We start from the raw sequence: 18,600 nt of genomic DNA on the forward strand, positions 1-18,600 counted from the left end.
TCCATGTCCTCCCATCTCAAAGACATCCTCGACAAACAATTGCCCGGCACATTTTTGCAGCCAGTCACCTAAACTGTTTCATACTTCAAATCCTGGAATCTTGAGGCAAATCTTGCCAGCCTAGCTGAACCTTTGACTGCACCTCAGGCTGTATTACCTTTAGGAGCTGTTTGTGATCAGTTTGCTGCCACTTAACATTGACTTCCCATAGATAATTGTGGAAGTTCTCACCTTTACTGGCTGTAGCCAACCTCTTCAGATCAATCAATGAGTTCTGTGTTCATTCATCTCAATGTGAATAGCACTGGGTTTTTTTGTGCTCCTTTTCTTTGGGACAGAACCACTCTCAGATTGTGAGCACTAGCAGCCACAATTAGGATTGTAACAGATTTATCACCAAAATGAGTCAGTATATTGTTTTAACTGACCTCCCTAACATTTTTGAAGTCATCTCTTTCCTCATACCACACTTACAATTCTTCTCCTTCCTTCAGAATTTTCCTATGGATTGTGTTTTTTTCCTGAAAGGTTTCACAAGAATTGTGCATAATATTCAAGGAGTGCCACGAGGCTTGTAATTAATCATTACTTTGGGGAATTCGATCCAACCTCCTGCAGTCTATAAGGCCCTCTGGGCTTGACTCTTTGATGTGAAATGTTGTACTCCAAGTGCTCAATTACATTCTCTTTGTGAAGGGTAAACCTAGCATCTTTCCCTTTGTAAAGTTTCACATCAGATTTGATTGTGTTCTTCTTCTATCCCTCAATGTACTAAAACATCATCTTGAAAACAAAGAACATTTTATGGTCTCCAGTTCATTCCTCATGCAGTTCTGTCCCAGATACTTGACCAAATCAGTAATCCTATCAGTGGTAGATGATATACATCAGGAGTGTGACAAAGACTCTACATTAGCATTAGTTCAACTGGACAAGCCTTTGACAAGATTGATTGTGCCCTTCTGGTCGACCATGTCAAAGTCGCGAGGTGCGCAGTTTTGTACTATATTGGATGAATTTGTTCTTGAAGGAACGTTCCCATTCAGTGTGGTTTATCCCTTCTGGGGCAACAGAAGCCTATTTGGACTGTGGAGTACCTCAAGGTTCCACCCTCTCACTGCATCAGCCCCCTCATTCATGTGCTTAAAAATATGAATTGCATGATCTTCAACTATGCAGACAACTTGCAGCTTGCTTTCAGGTTAGATGTTTCTAAATTGTCTCTGTGAAGCTTTTAAAACACCATGCAGTATATTCATATTTGGATTAATAGTAACCACCTCAAACTCAACATGGATAAAACTGAGATTGTCATCACAAAAATTAAAATGGATTACTGAAATGCCTCATTTGGGCCCACTGATATGGGGGACCCTCTGCCCCAAAGAAATCTGTTAAAATCCTCTGAGTCATCATTAATAATGAGTTATCCATGAAACTCCAGTTAGATACAGTCATTTCATCCTGCTTCGTATCGCTTCACAGGATCAAAAAAATCTCTAATTATCTTACCTTCACAGCATTAATCCAGGTTGTCATTGGTTTGGTTTTATCTTGTCCTTGGTACACCAGCTATCTTTACATGGGACTCCTTAAGACTTTTCTTTATAGGCTCAAAGTTGTCCAGAACGATATAGCTCTCCTGATATATAAACAACCCAAACACTGTCATATTACCTCTCTATTGAAAGTCCTCCACTGGTTCCCCATGGGGCAAAGGATTGTCTTTAAAATAGGGTGTATTAGTTTTAAAGCTCTTGCTGAGAAACTCCAAGCTTAAGGAATACACCCAACCAGGACATTAAGAACCTCTTCTGAGAATGTATTTTATACCCAAGTTCAAAAAGAAAAACGTGGATAATTCCAGATTCTCTGTCTTGGACCCTCAAACTAGGAACTCTTTTCCTCTCAATATACTGATGGCCCCAAATTATATAAAGTTCAGACAGGTATTTAAGACCTGGCTTTTCTGACAGGTGTACAACTTGGGCATCTATTTCTCCTCTGGCTTTAATCATCATGAAACCTAACGGTGTATGCGTGCTCTATAAATACCTTTAACGTAACATAAAATGCACTGGAAGGAAATGGCCACTGGTGTCAATCCTAAGGAAGTCTTGTGAACTGACATATTCCTTCTTTGTGGTAAAGGTAATAAGGATCTTGGAAGCAGGATGGAGTATTTTCTAATGGTATGCTGACTTGAGATGAAAGGTGTGGTACCTGAATATCAACTCCAAAACATTATTTGAACATAATATCACAGTCAAAATATAACTGGTATCAAAATATAGTATGTGAGAAAGCGGTTTTATTAATTGGGGTGAATTAAGGTCCACCATAAATAATAAATGTGCTATTTTGTTAGGTCCAGTTAAAGGTTTCAGTAATTTAAGCCTGAGCTCATCCCTTGATAGTCATAACACCGAGCAGACATACTTAACTTGGAGAAAATGTATATATCATTTAAAAATACAAAAGCAACACTTTCTCACATTTTGTAACAAAATAATAGGGGTATTTGGATATTTTGTTTTTGTTCATGTTTGTTAATAATATTGATTTGCAAAGTATTATTTACTAAAATATTATTGTATTTGTTATGTTGGTTGTTTAGTTTACATTAAACGTCATTTAAAAATCTTCTTTAAATGAATCTGATTTAGAGTTTGAATTGTTTTTTTATTTTGATTTATTAAGGTAGTGGTTGTTAGTGGGGGTTGGCGGTTTGTGGTTAATGTAAAAATATGTTAAACTTTATTATTTGATTAGACATTTAATATTTTTTATTATTTTACTAACTTAATTATTCGTTATCTTATATATTAAAAATGTATAACATTTGTGGGTTGTTGGGTTTATTGGACATAAAGTGAGAAGCTTTTTATTTTATTATAAATATATTTTGTTTATTAGTTAGGAAAAGGTTATAAAAATATAAATATTGGGGTTTATATTATTATTGCAATCATTTTAAAAAGGTGCATCCTATTTTTTGTTGGGGAATGGCTGTGTACTTTCTTTGCTTTAGTAAGCTCATTTTAGATCAAATCCAGGGTATATTATTAATATTAGGTTGATGCCTAACAGCTTTTTTGTTACAACTCAAATGAAGGGGTATAATTTGGAAGTATCAAATATGCTGGATATCAAATTGGCAAGTTACAGCAAAAACCTTCTTTGATTACTGGAAATCAAATGTCAAGACTTTTTTAATGAAATCCAGTTTTTTTTTTAATCCATGGTGGATAAAACCACCTTTTCTGGCATAATGTGCCAGCAAAGAACCAAAGCTGTGAGTGCCCCAAGAATGGAAAAACATTCTCCATCTATTGTACTAGACAATATGGTGGATTCACATGACCAGCAAATATTGCGGCGCCTGCATACTCAACTGCTACCTTACCTGGGAAGAGAATAGAAAATCTTGCAGTGTCCCTCCCAGCTACCAAATCAAAACTATCGACCCAAGGGAAAGGAGTCATTCATCTACAACTCCCCCCAAAATCTACTTCTTATGTAATTGCACATGAATCAAATCAAATCAAATCATTAACATTTATAAATCGCGCTACTCACCTGTGCGGGTCTCAAGGCGCTAGGGGAAAAAAGGGGGGGTTAACGCTGCTCGAACAGCCAGGTCTTTAGGAGTCTCCGGAAAGCGGAGTGGTCCTGGGTGGTCCTGAGGCTGGTGGGGAGGGAGTTCCAGGTCTTGGCCGCCAGGAAGGAGAAAGATCTCCCACCCGCCGTGGAGCGGCGGATGCGAGGGACAGCAGCAAGTGCGAGGCCAGAGGAGCGCAGGTGGCGGGTGGGGACATAGAAGCTGAGGCGTCTGTTGAGGTATTCCGGTCCCTTGTCGTGGAGGGCTTTGTGTGCGTGGGTGAGAAGTCGGAAGGTGATCCTTTTGCTGACTGGGAGCCAATGCAGGTGTCTCAGGTGTGCGGAGATGTGGCTGCTGTGGGGTACGTCTAGGATGAGGCGGGCCGAGGCGTTTTGAATGCGTTGCAGGCGATTTTGGAGTTTGGCTGTGGTCCTGGCGTAGAGGGTGTTGCCGTAGTCCAGACGGCTCGTGACGAGGGCGTGGGTCACGGTTTTTCTGGTGTCGGCGGGGATCCAGCGGAAGATCTTACGGAGCATGCGGAGGGTGAGGAAGCAGACGGAGGACACGGCGTTGACTTGCTTAGTCATGGTGAGAAGAGGGTCCAAGATGAAGCCGAGGTTGCGGGCGTGGTCTGTGGGGGTCGGTGCGGTGCCGAGGGCCATGGGCCACCAGGAGTCGTCCCAGGCGGACGGGGTGTTGCCGAGGATGAGGACTTCCATTTTTTCAGAGTTCAGCTTTAGGCGGCTGAGCCTCATCCAATCTGCAACGTCCTTCATACCCTCTTGTAGGTTGGTCTTGGCGCTGGCGGGGTCCTTGGTGAGGGAGAGTATAAGTTGGGTGTCGTCGGCGTAGGAGGTGATGATGATGTTGTGCTTTCGCACGATGTTGGCGAGGGGGCCCATGTAGACATTGAAGAGTGTCGGGCTGAGTGATGAGCCTTGAGGTACGCCGCAGATGATCTCGGTGGGTTCTGAGCGAAACGGAGGGAGGTAAACTCTTTGTGAACGGTTTGCGAGGAAGGAGGCGATCCAGTCCAGGGTCTGGCCTTGGATCCCGGTGGAGCGGAGGCGGGTGATTAGGGTGCGGTGACAGACGGTGTCAAAGGCAGCCGAGGAGAATGAGGGCGACTGTTTCACCGTTGTCCATCAGGGTTCTGATGTCGTCTGTGACTGAGATGAGGGCGGTTTCAGTGCTGTGGTTGGTTCGGAATCCGGTTATGAATCAGTTCCCCTCTTTAAACCCATACAGATAGAAGGTTGTCTAGACCTAATACACAAGGGCACTCATTGGCTAGGAGAAAATGCAGGCTGGCATATTGATTTAAATAGAGAAATACTCCCTGCAAAAAGAGTGTGTTGAGTGTGTCAGACACCCAAACCCTCATCGGGGAATTGTGTGGTTATCAATTTCAGAAAGCCAACATTGATTAAAACATTGTTACAACAATTGAATATTTGGGCAAAACTACCTGGAAGAATTCACGCTTGTAGTGAATCCTAGTTTGTATTAATGGGATAACAGGAGTTAGCTTAGCAATTGGCTTGCGGACTCGTGCCCCCGTCACCTAGTGACTTTTAACCTACTTAGCTTGCTCTGTCTTAGCCCATTTAATTCTTCTAAGATGGCTGCCTTGTTTATAGTTAGGCCACTTGTTATGATTTGCATTATCAGTGCCACCGCATTAAGGCGTCAAAATCAAGTGACAAAGACAAATAAACTGTAGGTGTTCACATTTAGGGACTTTCCGTCTTCATGCTTTCGAGGGAATTGTTTATATTAATTGCCGCCCGAAGCATGCCGTTATCTAGTGCTTGGGAATACACCTACCTCAGGGGTCCAAGTAGATCTGTATAAATACATCACACTTTAGACAGATAATCAGAGGGATTCCGACCAGAGGGCATGGCCACCATCGCTGATATAGATGCTGCACGTCGTCTTGTCACGTTGACTCAGTCTTGATGTTCATGCAGAGTCTGAGATAGAGACCTCATTCCAAGGTAACGAGGGTTGGGGGCTCCTCTCATGGACATGGCATTGGCAGATTAGGTTTAACATACTCAGCTGTCCTTTAGGTAGGAGGTTAGGCCTATCATGATAGGGTATTAGGACATATTATACACTTCATGTCTTTTCATGTTATTGCAAGATGGTGGGGGTCTTTGTAATAATGACTCTTGTCTTTACAATTCTGTTTCTTGCATTGTTCATAGTCCTAATCATTGCAGCCCATGCAACTTATCGCAGATTGCAGTTGTGTTAAATAAAAACAATTGAAACTTTACTGCATCTTCGTTATTGCCTGTGTTTGGATGAGACATGATATATCTGTGAGAAAGGGGTAATCTCCGTTTAACCACAACACTCCCTGAGATGTCATACTCTCGAGTCCATGCATAAAGGCTGCCACAAATCACCTTTTACTGTTTGGGTTTTTGGTGAGGTGCTGCTAGTGAGCCGGAAGGGTTGGGATGACAGCTGCGACTTATTGTAGGATAGGCATAGTCGCCTAAAAACATAAGTACTATCATCCTTAAACCAGCAGTCTTGCCTAGAGCAATAGCCCAAACTACGACATGGCACCACCAACGATGGTGTTTAGACACTAATTTACAGATACTCTGACTATCACTGTCTCACAGACAACAGGTTCCCTAAGTACTATTAAACGGAGACATCCGTGGTCTTTGGGAAGATCCTTCTCAGCTGAAAAGGTAACACCTGATTAGGCTGTAGGTTGTTCGCGCGCAAACTCATAAAAGGACTATACTCCCCATTTGGTCTTCCGTTTCTCTGACCAATGTTACAGATATGGCTAACGCCATGGAAATTCCTGTGAATGCTAGACAAGCATTTACACAATACCTACTAGCACATGGCTTTGCAGTAGAGGGCGGGGTTGTTACTCTTATAATAGAAGCTAATGAAGCAAAGCAAACAGAAACTTTTTACTGTTGGGTCACCTCTCCTGAGGTGAACCATAAAACACATAACATTGTGGGGGAGGGTGGCTGATCTTAAGGATAAGCTACCGTGTGTCCATGTAGTACATACATTGGGTCATAAACGTGTATAAGTACAAGTTATCGGCAACACTTTGGCTGATGAAGCAGCCAAATCTGCAGTAGCTACGGCTTCTGTGGCTGCAGTGACTCGTTCACAGACGAGATTGGATAATGAAATACTGACTGCCATGAAAGCTTCAGCTGAAGGCAAGTCCTTCCCGAAAGGATACCCTACAAATTATTCTTATCCTATCAGTGCACAGAATGTTGCCTACGCAACAACTCCTGGGGTTGGAGATCGAGTGATCCCCAACGAAGACAAGAGATTAGATTTAGTAAAAGCAGCACATGAGGGTGTTGCTTCTGCACATGCTGGTATTTCTGCCATAATAACACTCTTACAGAAACGCTTCTGGTGGCCTGGTCTATGCAGATGGACAAAAATGAACGTTCTTTGTTGTGACATTTGCCAACAAATAAAAGGCTCCAATATCAAATGCCCACCACAGACATCCCTCTTAGTGTCCAGCAGGCCACTACAATGTGTGTACCTGGACCATTGCGGTCCACTCCAACCTGATGGTGCATACAAATACATCTTAGTCGCTGTAGATTCTTGCTCTAGATTCCTGTGGGTATGGCCGCAGTGGTCGGCTGATGCCCGAACTGTTATAAAAGACTTGCTGATCTTTATCGGTACATATGCGGTTGCAGCATTCCATTCGGACCAGGGCCCTGCATTTGCCTCTACGGCATTCAGGGACACCATGGGGATGATGGGTGTTGAACTCCATTACTCCTCACCATACCACCCCGATGAAAATTCGGTCGTGGAGAGGCGGAACCGTGATCTAAAACAGTTCTTAATGGCTCGAGTATTAGGTTCAGGCCGGAGTTGGCTTCAACACCTATATGGGGTCCAGAGAGCACTGAATAATCTGCCAAGACGGTCATTGGGGGGACGCACTCCTTATGAGGTTCTCTTTGGAACACCTATGCATGTCCCAGATCTTGATGGGTCTGGTTTGGTGGCAGCAGAAACACCATTTGACATAAATGAACGTCTCACTGTCTTACAGGAGCTTCAGCAATTTTGTGATGATAAATCATCTACCAGTGTTGCCACCTTAGGAATGAGGGATTTAGCAAAAACGTTGACTGGCTGGATTCCTAAAGTTGGGGATCTGGTTCGTGTGAAGATCGCTGTGAAGAAGGAATTCGGTCCACCATACAGAGCACCTGTCCCAGTCGTGGGAATTCATGGTACCAGAACTGTTGTCTTATCACCACTGCCTTTGTTCCAGAACAAACAGATTCATTTCCATTGATGACGCCAAAGTTCACCATGTGGCCGATCCTTCACAGTAGACCAAGAGGTCCCTTGGGTAGTTTCCGATCCCCTCCTACTACCCAACTGGACATACCTCTACATAGTAGAATAAACAACACTACTACGGACTATGCAACGATGTCCAACGCTGTCACAGAGACCTCCTCGACCATGGGGAGGGCGGAAAATGAAGTCTTGCTAGTTCCAGTTACCACTTCAATGACAACACCTTTCCAAGATTTGGCTGTTTTTTACACTAACACTACACAGGCTGATGATGCGGTCTACCATGAGCCTCCACGTGAAGTTGACCAATCTACAATGCACCGGCTCCAGCATTTGCAGAGACTGCCTCTGGCTATTTCGTAGACATTGATGATTTTTCTTCAGACTCATCCACTATTATGATTGACAATGTTTCGAAAACACGGAAGCTGTACCAATGGCTTGAAAAGAACTATTTAATTTACACATGGAACTATTTATGGTGCTGTTAAACATTTACTGCATTATTTTTTGGGTTGGTTTTGTGACTGTTTTCTTTTTGCTTATAAATGGTCATTACATTCCTGAACACTCCTCTGTCGAGCCTGTGGATAAAGTCTTAACTCCATATCATTCCTCACATAAGGTCCAAAGAGACTTGTCCCTTGTGAACATTTCAGCAATACGGATTTCTGATGGGATTGTGTGGGACAACGTTTCCTTTGATATATACGGGCCTACTGAGGTCATTCAAATTCCTTCTGTGTTCAAAATATCTATGACAGATGTGGTTACACCTGATGTTGTATCTGATGATTGGGATGTCCAAACAGTTGATTCCATGCTAACTGAAATGAAAGACTATTCCATATTTGAAAGTGATGATGTCGGTGGACATACAATGAATTATGGGGAAATGTTCTGTTACAACAATTGGGTACATTACTACCTACACCGTGCCACTAGACACAGGCCAGTATTGAACTACGCACAGTGGGAACACTGTTCAACACCACCAGGGGGGAGCCCAAAGCACTATTCAGATAAATTTACATATTTCACTGGGCATGACACGAAAAATGCAGAGTCATAATATTTTAAGTTACCTCCGTCACAAATTAAGAAGATTTTACTTCACGAAACACGAAACTGATTTATTCAAATCCTTTTGTTTCCCGGCTTGCAGTTGAAGGCTACGAATACTGGAATAATACTATTGACTTAAAAAGTGTATGGAGAACACAAGATTGGCAAATACAGGGTAAGGAAGCTTTATTTAGAGCTTGCCTAGTTCCTGTGCAAATTATCTTTTTAAATGACAGTATTCAACAGACATCCTGTCTGGGGTTAGCGAAAATTAAAGACCTGAACACGCCCAGTATCCCCACACCGGCAAAGTTTGATGACTGGAAATATTTCCTTAATATCACTGAGGAAACGCTAGATGCAGTGGTTAAGGCTAGTACCATTAATTCTTCACTTTCCAGTCCCGGCAGGTGGTTAAAATGGCCAATAGACACTAACAGATGTCAAGCACGTTTTTTGAACACTTCAGGGGGTTTTACAATTAACAGCCCAGACCCTCGCTTTATATCAGGTCAAAACACAGGTATAGTTACAACATACAGCGTGGGTAAACTGTGCCAACAATGGGTATAGACTAACACGTTAGGCGCAGTTAAAAAACATCTCAACACTCTTTCTGAAAATGTAGACTTGCAGGATTTTCTGCTAGGTCCTAGGAAACAGCGCTCTAAAAGGTTCCTGTATGTTATGTATAATGAAATCTGGAAACTCTCACATATGGAAGCTGCTGCACGTTTGAGGCAATTAGATGAGGAAAACTTAGAGAAGGCTTTAGCAGTTGTCGACAATGGCATGAACACTCTGTCCAACAGGATTTATTCAATATCCAACATTGTGTCGTCTGCTATTGATATCATTCAGACAGACATGTCCCGTTTATATCATGGACAAACTCAGCTGCGTTCCATCATGCAGCTAGGTTGGACATTACAGACACTGAAAAATGGCCACATTCCATGGAAGTATATTAACGGTAGTGAATTGTTCACTGCTTTTAATCTTTCCAGGGAACAGCAGACAATGGCTAAAAGGGAAGTTGGTTTCACCATGCTTCATATTGAACAGTTAGATAAGTTGCCCTTCACGGTAGCAGAGAGTCCTTCAACAATCTGGCTCCTACATGGCATAATTAATTTGCCCATTTCAACCTTTTGTTTCTCGAATTGCTTAAAACATCTTGCAGTGGGCAGGTTCAAGCAACTAGGCGATAGCTGTATTAAGGAAGAGTGGGAGCTGCCCTTTGATTATAAATGTTTGAACGGCGAAACAGAGGTTTTTCTAAGCAGAAGCGAATGTGAGACTACTGTTAGTCATTCAGTGATATGTAAGCAGGTGTCCCTTCAAGGCCTTTCCAATGCGGGGGTCGCAAACCTGGCCTGTTTTCTGAAGGGTACTCCCGTCCCTTTGATTCGACCAGTATTTCATGTACTTTCCAATGGAAGTTATGTAGTACTGAGCAATCAAAGTTGTTGCTGCATGCGACCAGGAATTGCCTACGCAATCTCGGTCTCGAAGGTCGTTATGTGTTGCAGACATGTTTTATTCCCCCCCACACAAGAGATAAAAGTATCTGACATGTGGCCCCACATAGATCCTATTAATGTAAGTTATGACAAGCTGAGCAGACTAAAGGCGCTACTGTTTCAAAAACAGGTCGCGTTGACATCCGCTAGAGAGACTTATGCTCTCCAGATAGCGAGATCATCAGCTGAGATACAATCCCTATTAAATACCAACTTCGCCAAGCACTTTGGAGAACTGGTATCCAGAATATTCAATGTTTCAAGCACTGCTGGGATTGTCCATTTCTTTAAGGCTGGTGGGTTTGGATTTGTGTCCATCTTCCAGACTGTTTTCGGAGTCATCCCATCAGCCATTCATTCACTCTTTTCAAGCGTGTTTGGCAGTTTTCTGATTATTTTGGCATTGATTGGAGGACTACCACTGCTATTTCTTCTGATTCACAGTGGTTGTTTCTTTCCAGCTACGCAGAGCAATGGAGCCCCTCCCACCAACTCAACTGTGCCGTGAACGCATGGTTCGGATCTTCAATGCCTCCTTGCTGGTGGAATTGGAGCGTGATTTGTCGTTGTAATTTCGACCACTTCTCTGGTGCGTACAACCAATTTTCTGCTGTGTGTGGAGCCTCTTCGAACACCTGCCTATGGTGGGTCCTGCTGTTGCACCGGCATCTCCTGTGGACCAAGAACTGCTGATGTCCCAGATGAGGGTTCATTCACGGTCGTGCCCCTTGAGACTAAGGCTGCTCCGCGAGGCCACTTATGATCCTTTGGTTCTAATATCTACTATGGAAAATGGCACTGCTGCAGGAGGACCTGCACAAGAGACTGACACGCACTACTGCTCTGTGGATCCGTTTGCCCACCCGGTGATCGATCTAACATCTGACGATGTGGACTCATTCTTGAGGTCCTTGATTGATGACTTCGATAACACTTTTCGAGATCATGACTATAGCAAAGAATATGATGAATTGGCTTGCCACTCCCGATTCAAAGTAAGCATTCAAATTGCCTTTACTTTGGCCTGCTGTGCTTGTCATGGTTGACATTAAATTTCTCTGTATGTATTTTTAACTAATATTTTCAACTACTACCTTTTAACAAATTTTTTAAACAGACCTTTTTAGCTAGTTTTTATGCTTTAAGCTTTTTAGTCCAGAGCAATTTTAGCGTTTGGATTCATTCACCTTCGGTGGCATCCAGTTATGGTGTCATACTTGTTACGGCAATGGGGGGGGTGTAGTGAATCCTAGTTTGTTTTAATGGGATAACAGGAGTTAGCTTAGCCATTGGCTTGTGGACTCGTGCCCCCATCACCTAGTGACTTTTAACCTACTTAGCTTGCTCTGTCTTAGCCATTTAATGATTTAATTCTTCTAAGATGGCTGCTTTGTTTATAGTTAGGCCACTTGTTATGATTTGCATTATCAGTGCCACCACGTTAAGGCGTCAAAATCAAGTGACAAAGACAAACAAACTGTAGGTGTTCACATCTAGGGAGTTTCCCTCTTCATGCTTTCAGGGAATTGTTTATATTAATTGCCGCCCCAAGCATGCCGTTAGCTATTGTTTGGGAACACACCTACGTCAGTAGTCCAAGTAGATCTGTATAAATACATCACACTTTAGACAGATAATCAGAGGGATTCTGACCAGAGGGCATCGCCACCATTGCTGATATCGATGCTACACGTAGTCTTGACGCTCACTCGGTCTTCGTGTTCCTGCGGAGTCTGAGATAGAGACATCATTCCAAAGGTAACGAGGGTTGGGGGCTCCTCTCATGGACATGGCATTGGCAGATTAAGTTTAACATACCCAGCTCTCCTTTAGGTAGGAGGTTAGGCCTATCATGATAGGGTATTAGGACATATTATACACTTCATATCTTTTCATGTTATTGCAAGATGGTGGGGGTCTTTGTAATAATGTCTCTTATCTTTACAATTCTGTTTCTTGCACTGTTCATTATCCTAATCATTGCAGCCCATGCAACTTATCGCAGATTGCAGTTGTGTTAAATAAAAACAATTGAAACTTTACTGCATCTTCGTTATTGCCTGTGTTTGGATGAGACATGATATATCTGTGAGAAAGGGGTAATCTCCGTTTAACCACAACACTCCCTGAGATGTCATACTCTCGAGTCCATGTGTAAAGGCTGCCACAAATCACCTTTTACTGTTTGGGTTTTTGGTGAGGTGCTGCTAGTGAGCCGGAACGGTTGGGACGACAGCTGCGACTTATTGTAGGATAGGCATAGTCGCCTACAAACATAAGTACTATCATCCTTAAACCAGCAGTCTTGCCTAGAGCATGAGTCCAAACTACGACACGCTCACCCACTCGGCTTCTTTTATAGACGTCCACTTTATGTCCATATCTCTGAACTTGGTACAAACTGAAGTTAATTGAATAGGCCCCTATTACCTTTTTGTTTCTATTACAATTTACTGAATAGATTCACTCTCTATGATTCTGTACATGATGTTGAGTGACTGGGAAGTCATGTTGCTTCTATAACTTTAAAATACTCAAAACTGATATTTATAGTATAAAACAAGCCCTTACCCTAGTTACAGATGATAGGTCAACTCAAACGAATCTATTACTTATGGTATAAGCAAAGGTCTGAATTATCTTCTCTGGAACAAAGCTGGAAGTTGTTCCAAATTGTCTGAGATAGAAAAGCTAAAAAAAGCTATGACATCATCTGTTGTCAAGAGACATGGGCCTTAGATGACTTTTATGTTGATAATTTTGACATATTTTGCCAAACGGCCAGTCCTTCTTTTGTGGGCAGGCAAAACGTGGGTGAATCTTATCTCAAATAATATTTCATGTTTATGTTGAAATAATTATTCATTCTAATTGGTATGAAGTTATACTTTATTATTTTTCTAGAAAGTCTGACCTTTTTTTTTTTCAGAAGTAGCAAAAGCATATGTTTAAACCATATTTCATTATCACAGCACAAATCAAGCAAATGAAACCAGATATTCGTGCAAACATCAGTCTTGAAATGATTGTACCCAGATATAATACAATAAAACGTTCCTCATAAACCTCATACATTATTCACACTGATTATTCTGTATTTTTCCATACTTTTTACATTTTAAGAGTAGACCCTGTTCTTTTCCCGTAAATTATTTTGCAAGTATGGACTCTTTGTATCTTATTAAAGCCACTGAGACAATGAGGGGACGATGTCTGACTTCCAATTTGCCATAATTAGTGATCTTGTCATCAGCATGGAGATGAATACTAGCTGGTGCTGTTCAATTCTCAATTCCAGAGGTGAAACCATAATCCCAAACAGTGCCCCATACACATCTGGAGACACAATGCACTTCAGTCTATTGCTAATTTCTGAAAAGATATACCACCAGAATTTAAATAAATGGGTGCAGGTAAACATCATATGGAGACTACCCCCATTTACACTACTGCATCTAAAACATCTAGATTCTGCCCCTGGGAACATTTTATGAATCTTGGCTGAGGTATAGTATAGCATCCACTTACTAAAAAAGACAATTCTTGAATTAGCAGCTCACATGGCTTTGGAACTAAATCAGTAATAGAACTTCCACTGTGAAATATTCAATCTACTCCATGTTGAGGATTCAAATAACTGTAATAAGTCTGAGACCAAGTTGTCACTTCTTTTGGGGTGCAGTTATCTATACAAATTCCCTGTGCCCTGAATTTTAGAAATAAAGAAAACTTTACTGAGGTTAACTATTACATTTTTCCTTTCTTATTACAAAAACAGAACATTAATGCTTAGTTTGGAAATAACTGAAAAACGTGAAGTGCTAAGATTGAAGTTCACATTAACCAACCACTACCACTGCAAAAACTCATTATTATGATAACATTTGTGTAACCTTCAAAACCCCAACTGACACCACCGACTAAATGCATCGTTGGACAGACGTAGACCCAGTGGGATACAATCTGCTGGTTTTAGCTGGGGTGAAACCTGGGAATTTCCCATTCTTCCCAGATCCTAGTGAAACGCTCGACAATGATGCAAGTGGGTGGGAGGGTCTTGTATCTAAACCTCTTAGTAAGCCTTGGGACTTCTAGAAAGGGGAAAATCTCAATTTTTGATGTTTTCACCATCTGTTCTAAATAGAAATTTGCATCGCTAGACGCTTCAGAGGAGGATCTTACCAACCAGTCAAGAAGCAACACCTGATAGTAAAATGTTATATTGGGCAGTGCCAGCCTTCCTTCCTCAGGGCCTAGCTGGATAGCACGAATTTTCATTCAGTTTTTTTTTTCACTGCCAGATAAAATGTTTGAATTTCGGTATCTACTAGCTTGAAGAAAGACTGTGGAATTGTAATCATAATATTGCGAAAACAAATAATAATAACAGGAGAATACTAATTTTAACTAAGGCAATGCAACCCATAACTGTCATGGAAAGATTTTCCTATTGATTTAATATCTTATGAATTTTGCTTAGTGTGGTTTTAAAATGTAGTGCACACAAATCTTCTAGTTTCAAGGTTACATAGGTTCCTAATTATCTTATACGCAAGATAGGGGAGTAATGGGACTGCATTGTAAGCAGTACAACATCTGGAGAGCAATTAAAAGGAAGGTCCTACGACTTGGCATGATTAAGCTTGTATACTTCCATCTGTGAGAATGAACTTTTTTTTCAAAAACACAAGCGATATGTTGGTTTTATCAGCTAAGTAGCGGAGCATGTCATTGGCAAAATGTTTCAGATTAGCTGCCCTTGCTTCAGGAGTTTAATATTACGGTGCTGATGGATGGCACAAGCCAGTGGCAAAATGCACAATGGTAACAACATAGGGGAAGCCTTGACCGTGTCCCACAGCTTATGGTAATGCTCCCTGCCAATCCTCCATTTGTACTTATACGTGCCTTAGCATTTAAGTACAGGTTTTTTTAACAGTTGAATAAATCTGGACAGGAAAGCAAAATTTGATAGGATTGTGAGAAGGACATTCCACTGAACACGATCAAATGTTTTCTCTGCGTCTAGCATTACAATGGCTGCCTTCGTGTTCTGTACTGTAAAGTAATCTATTGCCTGGATTAAATAATGTGTGTTGGTTGCCATCTTTCTACCTAGTAAAAAGCCATTCTGATCACTATGAATAATCGATGGAACTACTGATGCCAGACGATTCGCTAATGTAGTGAAGAGCTTATAGTCACAAATAAGAAGGCTGATCGGGTGATAGGATTTTGTATCCTTCTCTGGCTTGCCCTTTTTCAGGAACCTGATAATGAATGATTCTGTGAAAGAAATCGAAGTCTTGGCTCCCATCAGGATACTATTGGATAGCCTAACTAGGAATATGTTCAATTGTGGAGCAAATAGCTTATATATTTCAGCAGGTATACCATCATTGCCACATGTTTTCGCCTTATGGGAAGAGTTAATAGCCTTCACCACTTCTGTTAATATAACTTAATTAAGAAAAACTTTCCCCTGTTCTGGGCTAAAGCTGGTATACTAAGCCCCTCTAAACATTTATTTGCCATTCTGGGGCCGCATTATATGAATCCGAGTAGAGCTTTGTGTAATAATTGAAAATGACGTTAGCTATTCCTTGTGGTTGGCTTATAATTATTTGTGAAGTAAGATCTTGAATCTGCCCTAATTAGATTGATATTGGATCCACGCTTAATTGACCAAGCCAAGTATTTGCCAATATGTTAATTATTTTCATATCTGTTTTTGAAGAATTGTGTTATGATTTAATATCTCCCTTGAAATGAAATAATCCTGAGCAGCTTCACATCTAGCCTCCCTCATAGGGGAAGCTATGTGAGCCACTGTTGCCTGGTGAAAAGCTAATCGTAATTGCTGATATTTATTCTTCTCTATCCATTTCTGTTCTGCCAAAAAGGCTATCATTTTTACCCTGAATAAGGCTTTCAAGGTGCCCCGACTGAAAAATCAATGGCTGTATTATTATTCCACTCTAAAACAGCCTCCAAGGCCTGCCACATTTGACTAACCCATCAGTCATTGACTAAAAGAGACTTGTCAAAGACCCATCTGGATTTCTCTCACCCCTGATCTGACAACAAAAATTTAACTGATTATCGAATGATCTGAAAATGGGTTGGCTATTATCTCTGATTGGGTTTAAAGAAGTGTTGCGCCTGGCCCTTTATGCAGGGTCTTCCACAATCTTTTTACCTTCTTCCTCCTAATTTTTCTGATCAGTTTTTGTTGGCTTTAGGATTCTGGTTACTTTACCACTGCTAAAACAGTGCTAAAGTGCATATGTTCTCTGCGTAAATTGTACGGTTGATTGGTTTATCCCTGATTGGCATATTTGATTTACTGGTAGGTCCCTAGTAAAGTGTACCAGAGGTGCCCAGAGCCTGTAAATCTAATGCTACTAGTGGGCCTGCAGCACTGGTTGTGCCACCCACATTAGTATCCCAGTAAACATGGCTCAGACCTGCCACTGCAGTGTCTGTGTGAGCAGTTTTAAACAGGCAATTGGACTTTACAAGTGTACTCACTTGCCAGGCCTAATCCTTCCCTTTACTACATGTCAGGCCCCCCTAAGGTAGGAGGCCCTAGGTAGCCCCAGGGGAAGGGTGCAGTGTATGTTTAAGGTAGGACATATACTAGTGTGTTTTATGTGTCTTAACAGTGAAATACTGCCAAATTCGGTTTTCACTGTGCGAGGGCTATCTCTCTCATAGGTTAACATGGGGGCTGCCTTTAAATATTCTTAAAGCACAGATTCTCTTTGAGAGCAGATAAAAATATGGACTTTAGGGTCTCTGAACTCACAATTTAAAAATACATTGTTTAGTGAAGTTCGTTTTTTAAATTGTCTGCTTGAAAATGCCACTTTTAAAAAGTAGACATTTTCTTGCTTAAACCATTCTGTGACTCTGCCTGTTTGTGGATTGTCTGTCTGCGTCAGTTTGACAGATGGGCTGTTGTACACATCTCCTCTAGACAGAGACACAAAGGGAGCTGGCTTGCAGCATGCAAATCCCGATGAGCCATCTGAGCTAGAGTGGAGGGAGGACTGTTCACTTACACCTGAAAGGGTTGTGCCTGCCCTCACACAATGCAGTCTCCAACCCCCTGGTGTGCGTCTGGGGTCTGTCCTGGACAAGGAAGGATCTCACAAACACTTGAGACTTTGCTTTGAAGTTTGCCAACTTCAAAGGCAGAAAGGGGTATAAAAAGAACACCTAAAACCCCAGACTTTTAGAATCTTTCTGGAATCAAGAGGAACCTCTGCCAAGGAGAAGAGCTGAAGAGCTGGAGGTGGAGTACCGTCCCTTTGCTGTGCTGCTTTGCTGGACTGTCATGCAGTTGTTTGTTCTGCCTGAAAGGAGTGCAAAGGGTAAACTTTGCTCTGTGTCCTGCTTGAGAAGGTTCTCCAAGGGCTTGGAGTAGGACTTGCCTCCTGTTGGAAGTCTCAGGGACACCAAAGACTTCAGTTTCCTTGACCTGCAGCACTGGGAACTGTGTTTTGTGCTGTTCAAGAGGAGAAACCACTGTGACACCACCAATGACGCCGCTGGCCTGTACCGTGACCTGCGACGCCACACGGACTCACATTGCCCCACTTCGCACTGCGACCCTGGTTTCTCCGACTCCATCATCGGATGACTTCACCGTGCCGCTGCTCGCACCACGACCTGTGGGCCCGCACTTTGGCATCACCTGGTCACACCGCAGCCTGGGTATTCCCAATGACGCCACTCCTCCTGACACCGGCGCTGCTGCCTGCACCGTGGCCAGTGGACACCGCTCATGAGGGTCACGAAGCACCGTCGCACACCGCTGGCTTGAGTCTACCGACGACAGCGCTTCAGCAAATATGACGCCGCTGCCTGCACCGTGACCTGGTGACACTGCATGTCGCACCACCCAGGTTCACACTGCAGCCCTGGACTCACCAATGCCGCTGGACGCCATCACTGAGTAGCTACCTGCACGTGACCTGTGTCATCATCCTGCTTTACACCGCAGCACCGACGTCATCAATGCCAGTGCTCCTGATTTCATCAAGCCGGAGTTCGATCTGCAATGCG

The sequence above is a fragment of the Pleurodeles waltl genome, chromosome 4_2 (assembly GCF_031143425.1).
Source record: "Pleurodeles waltl isolate 20211129_DDA chromosome 4_2, aPleWal1.hap1.20221129, whole genome shotgun sequence".
NCBI lineage: Eukaryota > Metazoa > Chordata > Amphibia > Caudata > Salamandridae > Pleurodeles > Pleurodeles waltl.